Source organism: Patella vulgata, chromosome 1 (assembly GCF_932274485.2).
Source record: "Patella vulgata chromosome 1, xgPatVulg1.2, whole genome shotgun sequence".
NCBI classification, from domain to species: domain Eukaryota; kingdom Metazoa; phylum Mollusca; class Gastropoda; family Patellidae; genus Patella; species Patella vulgata.
In genome coordinates, this window is record NC_065879.2 from 21,444,110 (window position 1) to 21,461,202 (window position 17,093).

At 39.1% G+C, this 17,093-nt stretch overlaps 1 protein-coding gene across 1 annotated transcript in view; it reads right to left on the bottom strand.

Moving 5' to 3' along the window:
• Window positions 1–6,866, bottom strand: part of LOC126816559 (LIM/homeobox protein Lhx3) — a 76,819-nt gene extending 69,953 nt beyond the window's left edge. Inside the window, exon 1 of the mRNA XM_050543245.2 lies at window positions 6,747–6,866. The gene's annotated coding sequence lies outside the window, so the exon portion shown is untranslated. The remainder of the gene's footprint in view (window positions 1–6,746) is intronic.
• Window positions 6,867–17,093: the final 10,227 nt, after the last annotated feature.

Sequence of the window (17,093 nt, forward strand, 5' to 3'; positions counted from 1 at the left end):
AGTGGACGTTAAACTTCATTTCTCTCTCTCTCTCTCTCTCTCTCTCTCTCTCTCTCTCTCTCTGTGTTTCACAAAAACTTAAGCTAAAATCACTAAAATAGATTTTAACCAAAATCAAAATGAAGTTTTACATTTTATGTGTTTCAATAAGATCGATTGTAACTTAAAATGCAATTTTAATAGATTTTAGTTAAAATTGCTTGCGCCCGCGCAGTGCACATTTCCGCTTAGGGCACTTAGGGTGTAAGCATGAAAACTTCGGAACGGAAAACTGTTGACAGGTTGAACTAACGGTTATAATACCAATGAGGAGAGGTTCATACGTTGTAGCAATGTTTGCACATAGTCTGACAGCCGTAGAGAGATGAAATACATGAGTTTATTGCGTATTTTTCGTTTTGAAATGTATCGGTGGGTTGGCCTTGAACTTGCATGCTGCTTTCATGACCCTGGCCTTGATTTACTCGCAGGCTTCAATGGAAATAATGCGTATCGATAAACTAAATCGCTTGCATTTCGTAGTTTTATGGTATTTTGGATAACAGAAACTATTGAGAAGGCTAAATTGTTGTCGAATATTATAGGTATTTAAAAGCTTTTTAACTAATTCACCAAATAGCCAATGTTCCAATACCTAGATTTGAAATTTCAGCCCCATGTACCCTTTCAATGATATTTTGAAAATGCCAAAGTACCACACCTCTTATTCGATAATGCATATCTACGCTCGTACCTTACTAAATTAAATCGAGTTTTCCCCAATATAAAATACCCTTAGGACAGTCGTCACCCTCTCCTAACTTAAAATCACAACATTAACAAACCATTGATTATGACTACGTTGTTAGATCTATTGCGACATATAGATATATTTGTAACAATAATAATACTGCCAATGGCCCGGGTCACATAATTTTAACATTCACAAAAATAATTCTCATTCTTTTTTTTTTATAGCATGCGAAATATAGCTACGGCCCAACCGTTTATTGTAAAAATGAGACTATCTCTACAAAAAGAAATGCAAAACGTCGCCATGTTATAAACAGTATTTTTGATTTTTGAGAATCGTGGTACTACCCGTGAAATTCCCAAGATTATCAATAAAATCCGAAATAAAGACGGGCCAGTACAGACTCTCCCAGTGTAAATATTTTTACAACCAAATTTGATACTATATGACCAGGTCTTGGAACAATTCCACTCGCTGACTCTCAGGTAATAATACCCAATCTGGCGTGTAACTCTTAATATTTAAAACCGTATCTAATCTGGATATAAATAAGATCACCAACGCATCATCACCAGAATCGTGCTTTCTAGATCCAATTGGCTACTAAAAAGTGTCTTGAAGGGATGGTCGATGGCCCCAGCTATCATGGATATTGTAAATTCCTCGTTGGCTTCTGGTTGCATGCCGGGGGTTCTGAAAGAGGCGTTAGTGTTTCCGCTACTAAAAAAGCCCAACCTTGATAAAGAATTACTAAAGGATTAAAGACCGGTTTCTAATCTTTCTTTTCTTTCAAGAAATATTGAGAAAGCTGTTGCATCCGAATTTAAAAAAACCGTTGCATAATAATAACCCCAACGAAGTATTCCAATCTGCATATCGAAAACAACATAGCACCGGAACCACCTTATTACGTGTTTGATAAAAGATTGCTGACCAACCTTGGTGTAAGTGGACTAGCCCTTACATGGTTCCAGTCATACCTTGAAAACCGTACACAGACAGTTGTTATCAACAGTTCCCCATCCAACTTAACGGTTTTAAAGTATGGTGTGCCACGGGGTTGCGTTCTCGGTCCTTAATTATTTAATAAATACACATACATTATTTAGGAAATGTCATTCGTAAACACGGTCTTAACTACCATCTGTACGTCGAAGACACTCAAATTTATATAGCTTTTGAGCCTTCTTCTGAACGATCTGAGATATGCAAACTAGAGGGGTGTATATCAGATATATTGGTAAATGTGTGGACTCAAAATTATTAAAATTTAATGATGACAAAACAGAAATAATGAAAGTTGGCAGCAACTACTAAAATCTAAAACAGAAACCTATCAAATTGACAATATCTCTATTACACCATTTGATTCTGTAAAAATTCTTGGTGTTTATTTTGACTGTAATCTGGACATGAATAAACAAATTTCGGTCATGTGTAAAAGTATTAATTTTCAGATTTATAATACTGGAAATATTAGATCTTTCATTGATAGTGACACGACTAGACTCTACCTGAACAAAAATTCAACGTCCTCAGAAACTTCAAAATAAAGCAGCCCGGGCCATAACCAAGATTAAACCAAATGAACATAAGACACCAATTCGGAAAGATCTCCATTGGCTTCAAGTCCGTCAACGTATCAAAGTATTCTGCTGTAAATGACGATTCTTCACCTCAATACCTTAGAGACATTCTCAACACCAATAATCAAAACTTGCAGAACCCTTCGATAGCAATCAGACAGCCTCTTGATTAAACCTTTTTCAAAAACTAACCCCTGTGATAGATTTTTCACAGTTGGTGCTCCGAAGTTATGGAATTCAATATCAAACGAAACCAAAAGCGCAAATTCTATTAAAGGTTTTAAAAAGTATCTCAAAAGCCGACTTTATTAATTAGATATACAACGGATTGGATACTGTTCTAGCTGTGTTTGTGTCAGACTTTTACCATATGTACTAAATAATGTTCTCTGTTTATGTATTTTTATGGCTTAATGTGTTGTGATTGTTGTAATTTTATATTAGTCTTACTTATGTAAAGAGCCCGAAAGCAGGTCTTTGAGTTGAATTGTCGGCGCTATAAAAATTAATAATAATAATTATTATTATTATTATCCTGAAGATCAATCATAGTTAAAGTTCATGAATCAGATGTTTGCATTAAAACTATTACCAAACTCGTCATAACACCTGGTGGGATTTGTTTTGTTTTGTTTTCTTGTCAACATGAACATTGACGAGGATTTTCAAATGTATTTATAGGTGGTATTATAGTAGTCGAATAGGCTAACCATAGCTGGCAAAAGACACGATTTGTTTTGTAATGTCGATAGATTTTGATGATAGATGGTGAAATGTAATCACGCAATGGAAAAATTCGTGTCCACTTAGTATATCGAATCGTGTATATAACATCTTTCAATTTTAAGATCTTTTACGTCGCAGATATTGTGAAACATGAAACAAATTGTTTCTCTTTTTAAAGAGAAGTTGAACAGAATATATATATTTTTCAGGGTGCAGGCTTTTTTTTTTTTTTTTTGAGTATACCTATCAGTCTAAAAGACATGCAAAAAACGGGGGTTTAACGTCCTCTTGGCACAAACTCGATCATTTCGTGACTAACATCATAATATGGTTTAATTTTATTTCGATACTTCAGTTGCGCGTAGGAGGAAAACGAAGCACCAGGGGGACCCGGAGAAAACCCACGAGGTTGAATTGATAATTTAGATAACATTTCAGGCCTAAAGAAAGACTTGTAATAAGCAGATTTTGCTCTTGCAGAATGCATGTTTAAGCCTGAATACTATAACCTATTTTTTAACCAAAGCCCGTAAGTAAACGTACATTAACCTTTTGTAAATACCAGACGCAAGTAACTTTATTATTACGTTACTAACAGAAAACGCAAGTGACTTTATTATAACGTTACAGTTAGAAACACTCCCTGGAACCATTGAAAAACCCGAGCGGTATTCAATTGTCATTGAGTTCTATCTATATATCAAATATGAGGTTTGGGTATATCTGTAATTTTAAATGAATAATTAAAGTTTTCATTTTATTTATGAATTCGAAATGAAAAATAAATCGTTGGCGGATCTTTAAATTTAATGCGATTTTTCTCATTTTAATCTGTGTCATAGATCGTTTATATTTATGGTGAAATGAAAAATGAAATCGCACGATTATTTGCAAAACCTTCGTTGACTTTCAGGTGTTAAGAAAACTTCGTTTCAATGTCAACAAGAATACACCGAAAGACGATTAAAATGTAGCACATGTATTTCTAGATTCTCTGTAAGAGATTAGCTTCATCTTTTTACAGTTAAACTTAACTCGAAATTGAAATAGATATTTGATCCGCCCTCGCAGTTGTGAACTGGTTTTACCCGTGGATTTAAAACAAATATTCAAGTTCAATCGTGATTGTTAAAATCTAGGTTTTGTTTTCACAATTAAGTTTATTTATCGCGTCGTGTTAAGGGAATTATAAAAAACAATCATTTGTAAAACCTCGCCAGTTCTGTCAACACCATTGTTAAAGACCAAGCAGGTCTGCCATCCGAATTTTGTGAAAGACTTGTTAGTTCTGTCATCATAATTTGAAGAAAATGAAATGAAAAGATGGTATGAAAATGTGAATCCATTTGTAACACTTTATTCGTATCCTTCAAGATACGAACATAAATTTGTGTCTTGGATCCAGGTTACATACCAAAATTCACGCTACAGTTAGCTCCGCTTGCGAACAGACACTAAGCTAGTTGACCGACATTTTAACTCCAAAATCGACGACTTTAGTTGAAAGCACTAAGTATATTTCGAGAATTTTAAGATTTATATTATACATGTATTCGGTTTTCATTTAATAAAATTAAACAGTTTTAATTAGTCTTTTTGTACATAACGAATGTGAACCGGAGTAGGGACGGATTACAAAACAGTATACTAATTGTTGAATATGGCGGCCATTTAGGGCAGAGATCTATTCTTGAAGTAGAGTAGATAGTTCTCCGTGTGCAGAATGGCGCATAGGTTAACCAGTTCTGGGACAACCAAACTACCATAGAATGCCAACAAACACCTTCCTACATTTACTACTCTACGCGTTGATATCTAATCAGATTTTGTAAATTACTTATAATATAGCACCGCTGCTCGGGCAAAAGTCCTACCATAGCACACTGCATGGTGTATAACAATCTTCATTCTCAAGGTTGAAGCAGTAAAGTAGGAGGTTAAACCCCATTTCATTTCCTATGAGATTTAAACTACTGCTCCGAGCAGTGAGGTGTGTGATGCACAGAACCATCTGGACGGATAGACGTTTCGGCCTGTGGACATTTCGACCTAGGATATTTCGGCTAGTGCACATTTCGGCCAGTTTTTTTTTTAAAGCATTTAAAGGGAACATCACACCCAAAAACTTGCAGATTCCGATGTTTGGCGCATGGACGATAACTACGCAATGGCACTCAGTATTTACATGCAGGGTCCGTGCATCAGGAGGTTTCGTTCCATCAGTGTACGTACTTATACAAAGAAAGTCTCAGACAACTTATGAATTAATGTTTCCTTTGTTAGAGAAGCATGGCTGTGACCCGTTTACTGTTATACAATAGACATCGAGCGCTCTGTTGGTCTTGTTCTCCATGGAGCGTATGGACCACAAGTGCAGATTCAGTACTGTTTTTATCACCAACTTGGAGACACATCCAGTATAGTACTCGCAAACATGTACAAAGATGACAACGAGTTCAGACTTATTTTTAAAAATATATATATTTGTCGGAGTAAAAAACTAACAAGAAACTAACAAGAAAACCCCCCAAAATACACAGCAAAGAAAAGATCTGAAGGTGAAAACAAACAAATGTCCTCGGTTGAAATGTCCTAGTCTGCTGAAATGCCCAGTTGCTCACTGACCGAAACATCCTACATACTGGGTATTAAACACAACTAACATATTACTGTTCTACATGATTGGTATTTTATAAGATAATGTAGCCTGTAGTTTGTTTTTTTTAACGGCATTGATAGTTGTCATGGACGTCAATCGGCCATTATCATCGTCGTGATCATCATAATCATAATTATGCTTGAAATAAGTTAATTTGATGTGTGTTCAAGAACATATTTCTTATTTTATAAGAAAAAGCAGTATGCATTTTTTTTTTTTTTTTTTTTTTTTTTTTTTAAAGAAAATCTATTATATCTATTCTAATTATAATAGTGTTAATTATGATGAACGGAAATCAGTCATTATCGTCGTCATCATCACAATCAACACCGTCATCATCCTTGACATAAGCTCACACTATTTAAATATGCATAAACATTTTTGGTGTTTTATAAGCAAATGTAGTATAGTGGATACGCTCGTACATTATTGTGGTCTATTTATGATAGCGATGATTGCGATTAACTAAAATCGGTGGTTATCGTCGTCATCATCATACTCATCCCCATAACCCTCTTCCTTGAGATAGGCTGATTACAATATCAAAATAAGTAGTATTCAAAATATATTACGTGCATTTATTTGTCTTTCTTTATTAAGTCATCTGTGTTGCATTTATAAGAGGAGAATGCATAAATACAAGAAATACACCCCCATTAAAGTATATGATGCACGACTACGCACGTGTTTTGTTATATAAGAAATAGTAGTCAAACGATGATAAGATAATCGGTCAGATTGTCGTCATCATCAGAATCTCTACCATCATCATGCTTGACATGGTATCTACAATATTTAAATAAGTAACTTTGTAGTATTCAAGAACACGATTGGTAGTGTAATAGGGAATTATTACGTGCATTTATTCATAAGTGGGAATAAATAAATGAAATATATCCACAATTCATGCGGTTTATATTGGGTTTTTTTTACATGAGAAATTGTAGTCTAAGATAATCGGTCAGTATTTTCGTCATCATCATCATCATCATCATCATCCTTGAAATCGGCTCTAGAATATTTAAATAATGTACCTACATACCTTAGCCAATGCGATCCTATCCTTTTATCTATCACTGATTCATGAAATAAACCTGACCACAGAACAAAAAATTGAAACCCGTTTTTAAAACATCTCCGATATGAACTGGCGGCATCGACAGCAACAACAGAAATAAATTGAAACATTTGCGATATTGGAGTTAAATGGATTGAGCTGTGGGTCTAAGGTACATATATTTAATAACGACTCAAATTAATTTGATAACTTGGGGAGGAAGGAAAATCATTTAGCAAATTGTTGTGGGTAAATACCAGGATTAAGTCATCATTGCTTGCCAAAAACTAATCAACTTAGAAAGGATCAGAGCACACTAACCCCGTTTTAACTAATTAAACAAACGGGGGACTTGAATCTCTTTAACTTGCCCTTGGTTTATTCCCCATAAACCTCTACTCGTCCCATTCGCCTGTCTTTATTCAGTTTTTGGTCATATATTTCGGTCTGTTTATGGATTTTTCCCCCCAACTCGTTGACTTCTGGTCCTAGGATTTATTTGCAAACAGTTATTAACCGAAGAGTCGGGACGTTTGTAGAATAATTGATGATTTGTTGGCCGCCAGAGAGCAAAATTAATTCATCAGAGTTCCAGATACCAAACCCGCTAGCATTTTATTGGTTCTCGCATCTCTAGCCTCGTGGTGGTAATAACTGTCACGTGACACAGTTTGAACCGGTGAGTCATGTGATATTATGAGGTATGTATTAATATAGTTATATTCCAGCTATCAGTCCGAAACTGTCCTAATTTGCGTCGTTTAGTTGTCTAGCCTCACCCCTATCGGACAGACCAACTCAATTTGAACGTACATGAATATCACCGCCCCCTACACCCCTAGCCCCAAGAAACGGATCTAACAAATCGGTTTGAAATCCATTCGTTTGTTTATAACATCCTCCATTAATCTGGTGCTTTAGGAGACAAAACACAAATGATCAAACTGGATTTGCTTAAGGGGTTCTCGCATCTCTAGCCTCGTGGTGGTAATAACTGTCACGTGACACAGTTTGAACCGGTGAGTCATGTGATATTATGAGGTATGTATTAATATAGTTATATTCCAGCTATCAGTCCGAAACTGTCCTAATTTGCGTCGTTTAGTTGTCTAGCCTCACCCCTATCGGACAGACCAACTCAATTTGAACGTACATGAATATCACCGCCCCCTACACCCCTAGCCCCAAGAAACGGATCTAACAAATCGGTTTGAAATCCATTCGTTTGTTTATAACATCCTCCATTAATCTGGTGCTTTAGGAGACAAAACACAAATGATCAAACTGGATTTGCTTAAGGTAGCCCCAACAACACTAATGTGCTGAACACTGGACAAATTGGAGTAAGTGCCACCCAGGTACCACTTATGATTTACCTTAAAGCGCGGGGACCATAGTGGATCATTAGCCAGGAAGTCTAGGGTGGTGTTGGTTGAGAAGGATTTTCGAGGCTGTTCTCCCAATAGTAAGTGTAGGGAGACTGCACCACACACAATCACACAAAACGAATCTACGGTCAAGACACAATACGCAGAAATCACAAACAAACGTACATATCACATTAAGTGAATGGATCTGGGGGCTAGCCGTAAACGTCTATTGCGCTATACAAAATGAAATGAAATGAAATGAAATGGAGTTTAACGTCCTACTGTTCTGCTCCTCTATTGCGCTATACAGTCCCGGGCCTGTAGTGATACAGACTTCACTCAAAAATGAAAACTAACAACCAGGAATATAACCCATAGAAAAACCTATTGTAATACTAGTGCGAGTTATGCATGATCTACTATATGCCACATGAAATATGAAAGTAAGCATATTGAAGTAAAAGATTACCTATACAAGTACTCATATCGGTGAAATGTATAAAAAAAAATCCAGGTAGTCTAAAACCTAATGGTCTGTGAGAAACATTTTAAATATTCAAAAGAACTGAATTGTATTGACTTCAAAGTTACGTGACGTAATAGGCGGTAGTTTGCCAAATGACGTCAAGAGTTAAATGTAATAAAAACCAACAATAAAAAGGGTGGGTGATAATCCAATGTCAGTGTTGCGGGCAGGATTTGGCAACGTCAGATGTGCAGGACCTGGCAGTGACAAAGCTTCTAGTTGGCCTCTGTTCCCTGAGGTTTTATGTATGTAGTAACCTTCGACTTTTCTACCTAGCAAGGAACAAACTGTAGCCGTTATGATGGAACGAACAGCCGATCTCCTGTACTCTCATTGGCTTGCACGTAAAAGATCCCTTGACAGTTCGTATTCAATAAAGAATAGGCTGAAACGCCGCTGTCAGGGCAGAATTTCCCCATAGAATATATCGTCCGTCTTTATCGGCCCGGTTTCATCAAGAAGGAATATTTTATTTCGTCTTTGCGTTTGTTTGTTTTTTTATTTTATTTTTTTGTTGGAATTTTTTTCTTTTGTATAAAAAGCGTTTTTGCCAGCAGCAAAAGGTCTGGATCGATAATATAAGAGAAAAAACTGTTTGTTCAGTGCTTATCGTCCCACAACATTTAAAAGGTAAAATCATTTAGAGATATTTTACCGGGATAACGAGCCGCGTTCAGTCTACCGTGGACCGTTATATCTAGATTATATCATTCCACCCAAGTAATTCACATCTGTCATATTTCACCACACAATCAATGAGTTTCAGTGAGAATATTTAAATCAAACTCATGTTTAGCATTGGGTCATTATAAGACTAACATTGTAACAAATGACATGAAATAACACGAAATGGGGTTTAGCGTGCTACTGTTCTGCGTAAACCACGCTAATGGGGACGGCTTGTGTTTTACACACTTTTATCTTGTTGTCCTCTTTTACTTCTAGGGTGGTTTCGAATCTCCGGTTGTATGTGACAAGGAGTAGGGTCGCCTGTCCAACCTCGTGGGTTTTCTCCGGGTCCTCCGGTTTCCTCCCACTGCTAAAGACTCCTACGCGCAAGCGAATTATTGAAATAAAATTAAACCATATGTTAGTCCCGAAATGACCTAGTTTGTGTCGAGTGGACGTTAAACCCCATTTCTCTCTCTCTCTCTTTACTTCCAGGGTGGGTGGGGGTGGGGTGCGGTGATTTTCTAATGTAGTTCGGATAATTTTGTAAATAGGAGGTCAACCGTCAAATGAATATGAAATGTACGATATGTTAATCCCGAAATGACATTGCTTATCTTAAATCACTAAGCACTTTAAATATCTGGATGCAATAGACTTGGTGTAGATAGTTCTAGGTGCATTAAAATGGTGGCAATAGGAGAGATTTCTTGCTATGATTTATTTGTGGTGTAAAATGAGATTCATTATCTGTGTTTATAATCACAATATTACATAATAAATTGTAATCTCCCCCTTCTGAGTAATAATAGAATCTAATATCTTAGTTTATGTCCTCGAATCCCCGTCTGTAACCTGGGATGTATTTTGGAAGAGGTCATGGGTCGATATTCTTACCTCATTGATTTTAGAGCTCATTGTGCTACCCGGAAGTATGTGCAACTGTATCCCACCATAAATATATTAATATTATTACTCCTAAAAAGATCTAATTATAGTTTTTAATTACACACTGTTAATTATAACCAACCATTGGTGTTATAATTACAATAAATCATATAATTTATTCAGCTAGATGTAAGATTTAAAAATAAATATACACGTGGGATCTCTCTACACACTTATTTTCCTATATATGAAGGGGGGTTGGATGGCCGAATGGTTAGCACGCGCGCGCTGTATCATACGGTCTGTCATTGAGTCAACTGGCGGGGTTTCGATTCCCCGGTTGTACGTGACAAGGGATAGGGTCGCCTGTTAAACCTCGTGGGTTTTCTCCGGGTCCTCCGGTTTCCTCCCACAGCTAAAGACCCCTGCGCACATGCGAATTATTGAAATAAAATTGAACCATGTGTTAGTCCCGAAATGACCTAGTTTGTGTCGAGTGAAAGTTAAACCCCATCCCTATATATGAAATAAAACGTGCGAAGCCTTGCCATCGTGGTGGCCTCACCACGCCCTGATCATATACATTTACCCGGATGCACCTAAATGAGCAGAATAATTGTCTAAAATTTTACAAACTTCTCCGAAACCGCAGGCCAAACTTGACCTTGCCACCACCTATGTAACCCCACTGCTCAACTTCCTGAAACATGGCCCCAGGTTGGGCGCAACTTCAAGGTGAACTTGTTCTATAGCCTATTCAGATTTGTGCATTTAAATTATTCACCCCTTCCCCACATATTTATGCATTTTCTTGTTCGACTTGACTAAAGTAACATTTTGTAGGAATATAGACTCTCATAGATTGGACACTTGTTTGTAATATCATTGTCGGTGGAACATACACCATTCGTGTTTGATAACCTGTCATAGTCACTCGTCTGGAATCGATCAAATTTCTCATAAAATGCTCAAGTTGAAATTAATTTTCTGATGGCACCAGACATCTTACAGCCTGCAGTGATGACTATTATCCATTTCACCCTATTTACAACACAACACACCAGATCACTACCCCGTGGCCATAAAACATTTATACACCCTATTTACAACACAACACACCAGATCACTAATATAGTTTTTGTCTACGCCTATAGCCGAGAATGCAACATTGTGTCGTCATTATAATATCTATGCCTTATATGACGTCGAAAGAAGAGAAATCCGGAAAGCTACTATAATGGCGTATGCCTGTCTTTGATATCCCAGTCGGTGCAGAAATATGATCATTTGACTCCATTTCATTCCATTTCTCGGTCAGTTCCATGATTGAAACAGGGACATCCTAGTTAGTCACCCAGAGCGTTATTCACTGAGCTATGGGTCGGAACATCGGGTTTTCGCCCCACTCAATCGACTAAACGCTGCCCCTGCGAGGCTCTCCGTCCTCCACCAGAGACGAGGGGAGACCACATTAGAATCTGGTAAAATGGTATTTCTTAATAAATATTTCTTCCCACCCCCACCCTGTAGACAATGTCCAATTAGAAAGAAGCAATTTAAAGCGATTTTGGAAAATAACAGTTCAGCACAGTACGGAATCAGAAATACAAACTTAATCTTCCTCTCATTCAGTTTATCTCATTCTGTTACAGGAATGGCAGACCAACTCGATTCCGGGGGATCCATTTTCATTACAGCAATAACAGTAGAAACGGAAATTATCAATATCAGGGTTTTCCGGTCATGTTTTCCGAAAAGTCATAAAGCATTCTCGAGTTGATTAGATGAATAGATAAAGTAGGATAAGATATAAGGGAGATAACTCGTGGAACAGTAAATAAATCATTTCTATTACCTGTTCAAATGACGTCAGGGTTTACCTCCTCTATTGACATTACCCGTGCCGTTCTGTTTGCATTTTACCGCTCGTGAACAAATCGTTACAACAGGTGAATCTGGAATAATACTTGAGTTTATCATAATCAAACAAGTTTCTGTATGTTCTGGAGTGGAGTCAAGTAGCAGAGGTAAATATTAATACAACCTCAGAGAGAAAGAGAGAGCTTTAGCAGTGGGAGGAAACCGGAATTCTCGGACAAAACACACGAGGATGGACAGGCGACAGTAATCCTTGACATGTACATGCGGGGAATCGAAACCACGCCACGCCACGCCACGCCTTGACCTCATGATGCAACGCGTGCGCCTTAACCATTCGCCCCCACCCCACCCCACCCCCGCGAGAGAACGTATCGACGAAATATAAACTAAACACGGAATCGTGATAAAAAAGGACGACATGGAATATGACCATGTATTTGTTATTTTGAAATATCTTATTATTCTCATTCCGGCCTGAGCCACAATTTAACAGACAATATTGTTAGCCATTATCATATATGCGATAGAACTGGTTAAACACATTAACACAGAGGCCATAACTGCGATAGATGCGTATCGAAGATTTGAAGAAAAGGAAGATTTGAAAGCAAAAGGAAAACACGAGTTGTCCTTCTATATAACTGACTGAATTAACGAACAATAACAGATACACGGGCGAATTTCTGCTCACTGATTATTCCTTTGAAGACCAAAAGTTGTTATTTGAGGAGGAGGAGGAGGATCGCATTACACACAAACAAAACCTAGTAGCAGTCGTAAATATTATGGATGCATTATGAAAGATAAAGAGTTCTTGCTATACTAGTTCAAAAATAGATAATGAAATATGAATATATTTAAAAAATCATAAAAAGAATTACTTAGGAAATAAGTTATCATTGTTTGAAATTTTCACAAGATGTGTTGGGGGATCACGTGGCAAAGTGGGTAAGGCGCTGACTCGCTAGCCAGGAGGTCGGGTGTTCGATCCCTGCATTGGCCGAGAAAGTTCATCCAGATTTTCCGGCGTGGTTTCCCCTTGTCAGTGATGCAGGACGGAGGGCCTGACAAGGACAGCTGTCTAGTCGTTCGGGTGGGACGAAAAACCGAAGTCCCGTGTACACATTGGCGTGCACGTAAACGATCCCTTGACAGTTGGAATTCGATATAAGAGTAGGCCGTAGCGCCGCTGCCCGGGCAAAACTTCCCTCATAGCACACTGTATGGCGTATGCCCGTCTTCATTAGCCTAGTTTAGGAGCAGAACAGTAGGACGTTAAACCCCATTTCATTTCATTTCATTACAAGATGTGTTATGTTTATGTTTTGTTATCGTATCAGTAGGCTATGCTTGACAATTGGAATTATCCTGCACACAAAAGTTTAGCGTAATGCCGCTGTCCGAACAAAGTTTCCCTCATTGCAGACTGTATGGCTTTTGATACCGATATCGGTACGATAATATCGGTTTTGTTTGCTATAGTTATGGGTTCGGATAATTTTGTTTGAATTTCCTGTCAGTTTTAATTTTATAGAACTATGTGCGGGTTTTAATATGCGTTCAGATCGATTTTACATTATTACAATGGAAGGGAGACAACCCCATTTAAATAAACTGATTAAACCTGATTATCTCGCCACAGATCACTAAAGATTTCCCCATTGACTTTAATGTTAATTCTCGTCTCTTAGACCGGCTCTAACTTTTTCCCAAATTTTCGTTGGGTAGAACGCTTTCTACCACAGACGAAGCAACATGTGGGAAACTCTTGCCTAAAAGCAAGTAAGAGGTTCATCATGAAAAACTTGAGATACACAAGCTGGAAGTAGAGACAAAAATAATATGCAATTTTCGGCCCTACATTTCAACATAACCAACCTCGCAACTCTTGTATCCTTCCGCCTCAAAATCATGAATATTCACCAAAACCTGGCAGAAAATGTATTTTCAAGCCCTTTTTCTTCCATTCTACACCAAAATCTCAACACAAATCGCCATGCAAAAGGGGGAAAAGGGAAAGGAGAGAAAGACTAACTTTGGCTGACGGCGTAGAAATATTTGGTGATCTGTGTCCATCTACCCGGCCAGCGCGAGCGCCGAAGACGCGAAGCCCCGCAAGGGGGGTCTCGGGGGGGGGGGGGTGTCTCCCCCCTTTGAAATTTTCAGAAATTGGAGGCCGGAAACGTGATTTCCTGAGGAATTCCTGCACGACCGCCTCTCGGCCGCATCTCTCTCAAATTTCGAGACGGAGCACTCTTGGCCGTCTCTTTTCCCCCGGTCCGTCATTTCGTTCGCACAAGTCCCACACCGATTGCGTTTAGACACGGGCCGTCGGGCAAACGGGTAAAAATTGCCCCCCCCCCCCCTTCTTCTCTTTCTTCTTCTTCTTCTTCTTCTTCTCCTCTCTTGGCCAGGAGACCCTCGGCCGGGGCGCGCGAAGTGGAAGTGGAAGTGAAGAAATAGCTGAGAAAAACAAATATACAGAGAGAGAGCTCCGTCCGTCTGAAGCGGACAAATCCCCTAGTCGAGGGACAATTCTCAACGCATCGGAGCCACAACAGGCCGCTCTACCAAGTAGTACAACCCGACACGCACAAACCCTAGTCGTTTGCAAGCAGATTTACCTGCCTTCGAAAGACACCTGCCGAAACTCACAGGTCGGACACACACCACCCCGTTCGCCCGCGAGGGCGAAGTAGGGCCTAATCGTTCTGTCGCCGGTCTCAGAGGGGCAGACGCGCTGCAAGATCCATTATTTACAGTTCGTGTTATACGATGTAAATATAAGACTTCGATAAGGATTGTACCGGAAATTTGGTTCGAGCTATGCGATAATTCGGGTTACAGTTTCCGGGTTATTTGATGTTTTATAAAAGGAAAACGAAAGAAAATATTCGTTCAACGAATTTTGATCGAGTTAGCGATGATTCGCGTGATACGGGGTCAAGTTACGCGGAGTTAGAGCTGAATGATAATGATCAATGGATGAACACTCTTCTTTTTTTGCCCCTGGCGAATTTTGCAATGGTTTCTTCGGCATTGATGGTGCGCAGGATATCGCTTTCAGAGGCCAGCCGAACCAAATACACTAGCCTATCCTGACCCATCGTAGACCGGAGATAATTTTAAATTTGGAGAAAGATCTCTCCCCAGAACAATTAGATATCATCATACACAGATATATTCTCAATATTGCTTCAACGTTGGGGAATGTGGCCCCAGGGACTTCCGATGGAGGGCCCTCGGAGCATCGGAGGGGCCCCGTCACTAGGTCACCGGCCGTTGGCGTCCTCGGTCCGACCATTCTCGAGGCGCGCAACTGTGATTTTTGCGGGGGGCCCTGGGGCCTGGGCCCCATGGTGCCCCGTGGTTAATCCGGCGTTGTTGTGTAGAGATGGACGCTAACAGCCATTTCATTTCTTTTCCAGAGCTTTTGATAGAAAACTAAGGCTAAACACCGGCCGAAAATTTGTGTCCAAACTTACGACGGACGAAGGCTGTGTGGTAATTATAGAAGTCACCTGTCATCTCACTCACCCAACGAATTTAACTTCCAAATCGTAGAGAAACTATACCCAGACTAGTACCTGAACAAACACAAAGGGCAGAAATTGTTAGAGGAGGGCATGAATCGGAAGTTATTTAGATTTAGAAGTTAAACACATTGGCACCCCATGGTATGAACATTTCCAACGGATTTCACTCACAGACTCATAAAAAACGTAAAAAGCGAACTTTATTCAACAAGAACATTTAATAGGGACTGATTGACGCTTGGCCCATTATTGATTTGAACATTTGACTTCTAGCCTATTCATTCTTGTCATTTGTTACTATTCCACTCAAGTTTTTCGACTGTCTTTATCAGTTGTTGCTGTTGTTTATTACAGATTTAACGTCAAATTACAGAAAGTAGTAAGCTCCCTTGGTGCAAGTTCGTACCTTATTACATTTAAAGATGAAATCATGGAGAGAGAGAGAGAGAGATGGGGTTTAACGTCCACTCGACACAAATTAGGTCATTTCGGGACTAACACATGGTTTAATTTTATTTACATAACTCGCTTGCGCGTAGGGGTCTTTAGCAGTGGGAGGAAACCGGAGGACCCGGAGAAAACCCACGAGGTTGGACAGGCGACCCTACTCCTTGCCACGTACAACCGGGGATTCGAAACCACGCCAGTCGACTCAATGACAGACTTTATGATACAGCGCGCGTACGCTAACCATTCAGCCATCCACCCCCCATGAAATCATGGACCCCATGATGAAATGAAATGAAATGGGGTTTAACGTCCTACTGTTTTGCTCCGAACTGGGCTAATGAAGACGGGCATACACCATACAGTGTGCTATGAGGGAAATTTTGCCTGGACAGCGCCACTACGGCCTACTCTTATATCGAATGTCAACTGTCAAGGGATCTTTTACGTGCACGCCAATGTATACACGGGACCTCGATTTTTCGTCCCATCCGAACGACTAGACAGCTTTCCTTGTCAGCCCCTCCGTCCTGCATCACTGACAAGGGAACCACATTTAAAGAAGATGAAATGTAACCAATAGTAATATCATATAAAGGATGAATTTATTAATATTACCCAACATAGTGCACATATGACCTCTGAAGATAGACATGGATAATAAAATGTGATGTAAATCATCAAGTGACTTCCAGTGCGAGAGAGGGAGAAATGGGATGTAACGTCCACTCGACACAAACTAGGTCATTTCGGGACTAACATACCGTTCAATTTTATTTCATTAAATCGCTTGCCCGTTGGGGTCCTTAGCAGTACAGGGAAACTGGAGGACCGGCAAAAACCCACGAAGGCTCGACATGCGATTCACGTACAAGCGGGAAATCGAAACCACGCCACTTGACTCAATGACAGACATTATGCTGAAACGCGCAAGCGTTAACCTTTCGGCCATCCAACCCCCCAACTTCCAGTGTCTTGAAATGACATTACTTTATTAAACAATAAGTAAATAGAC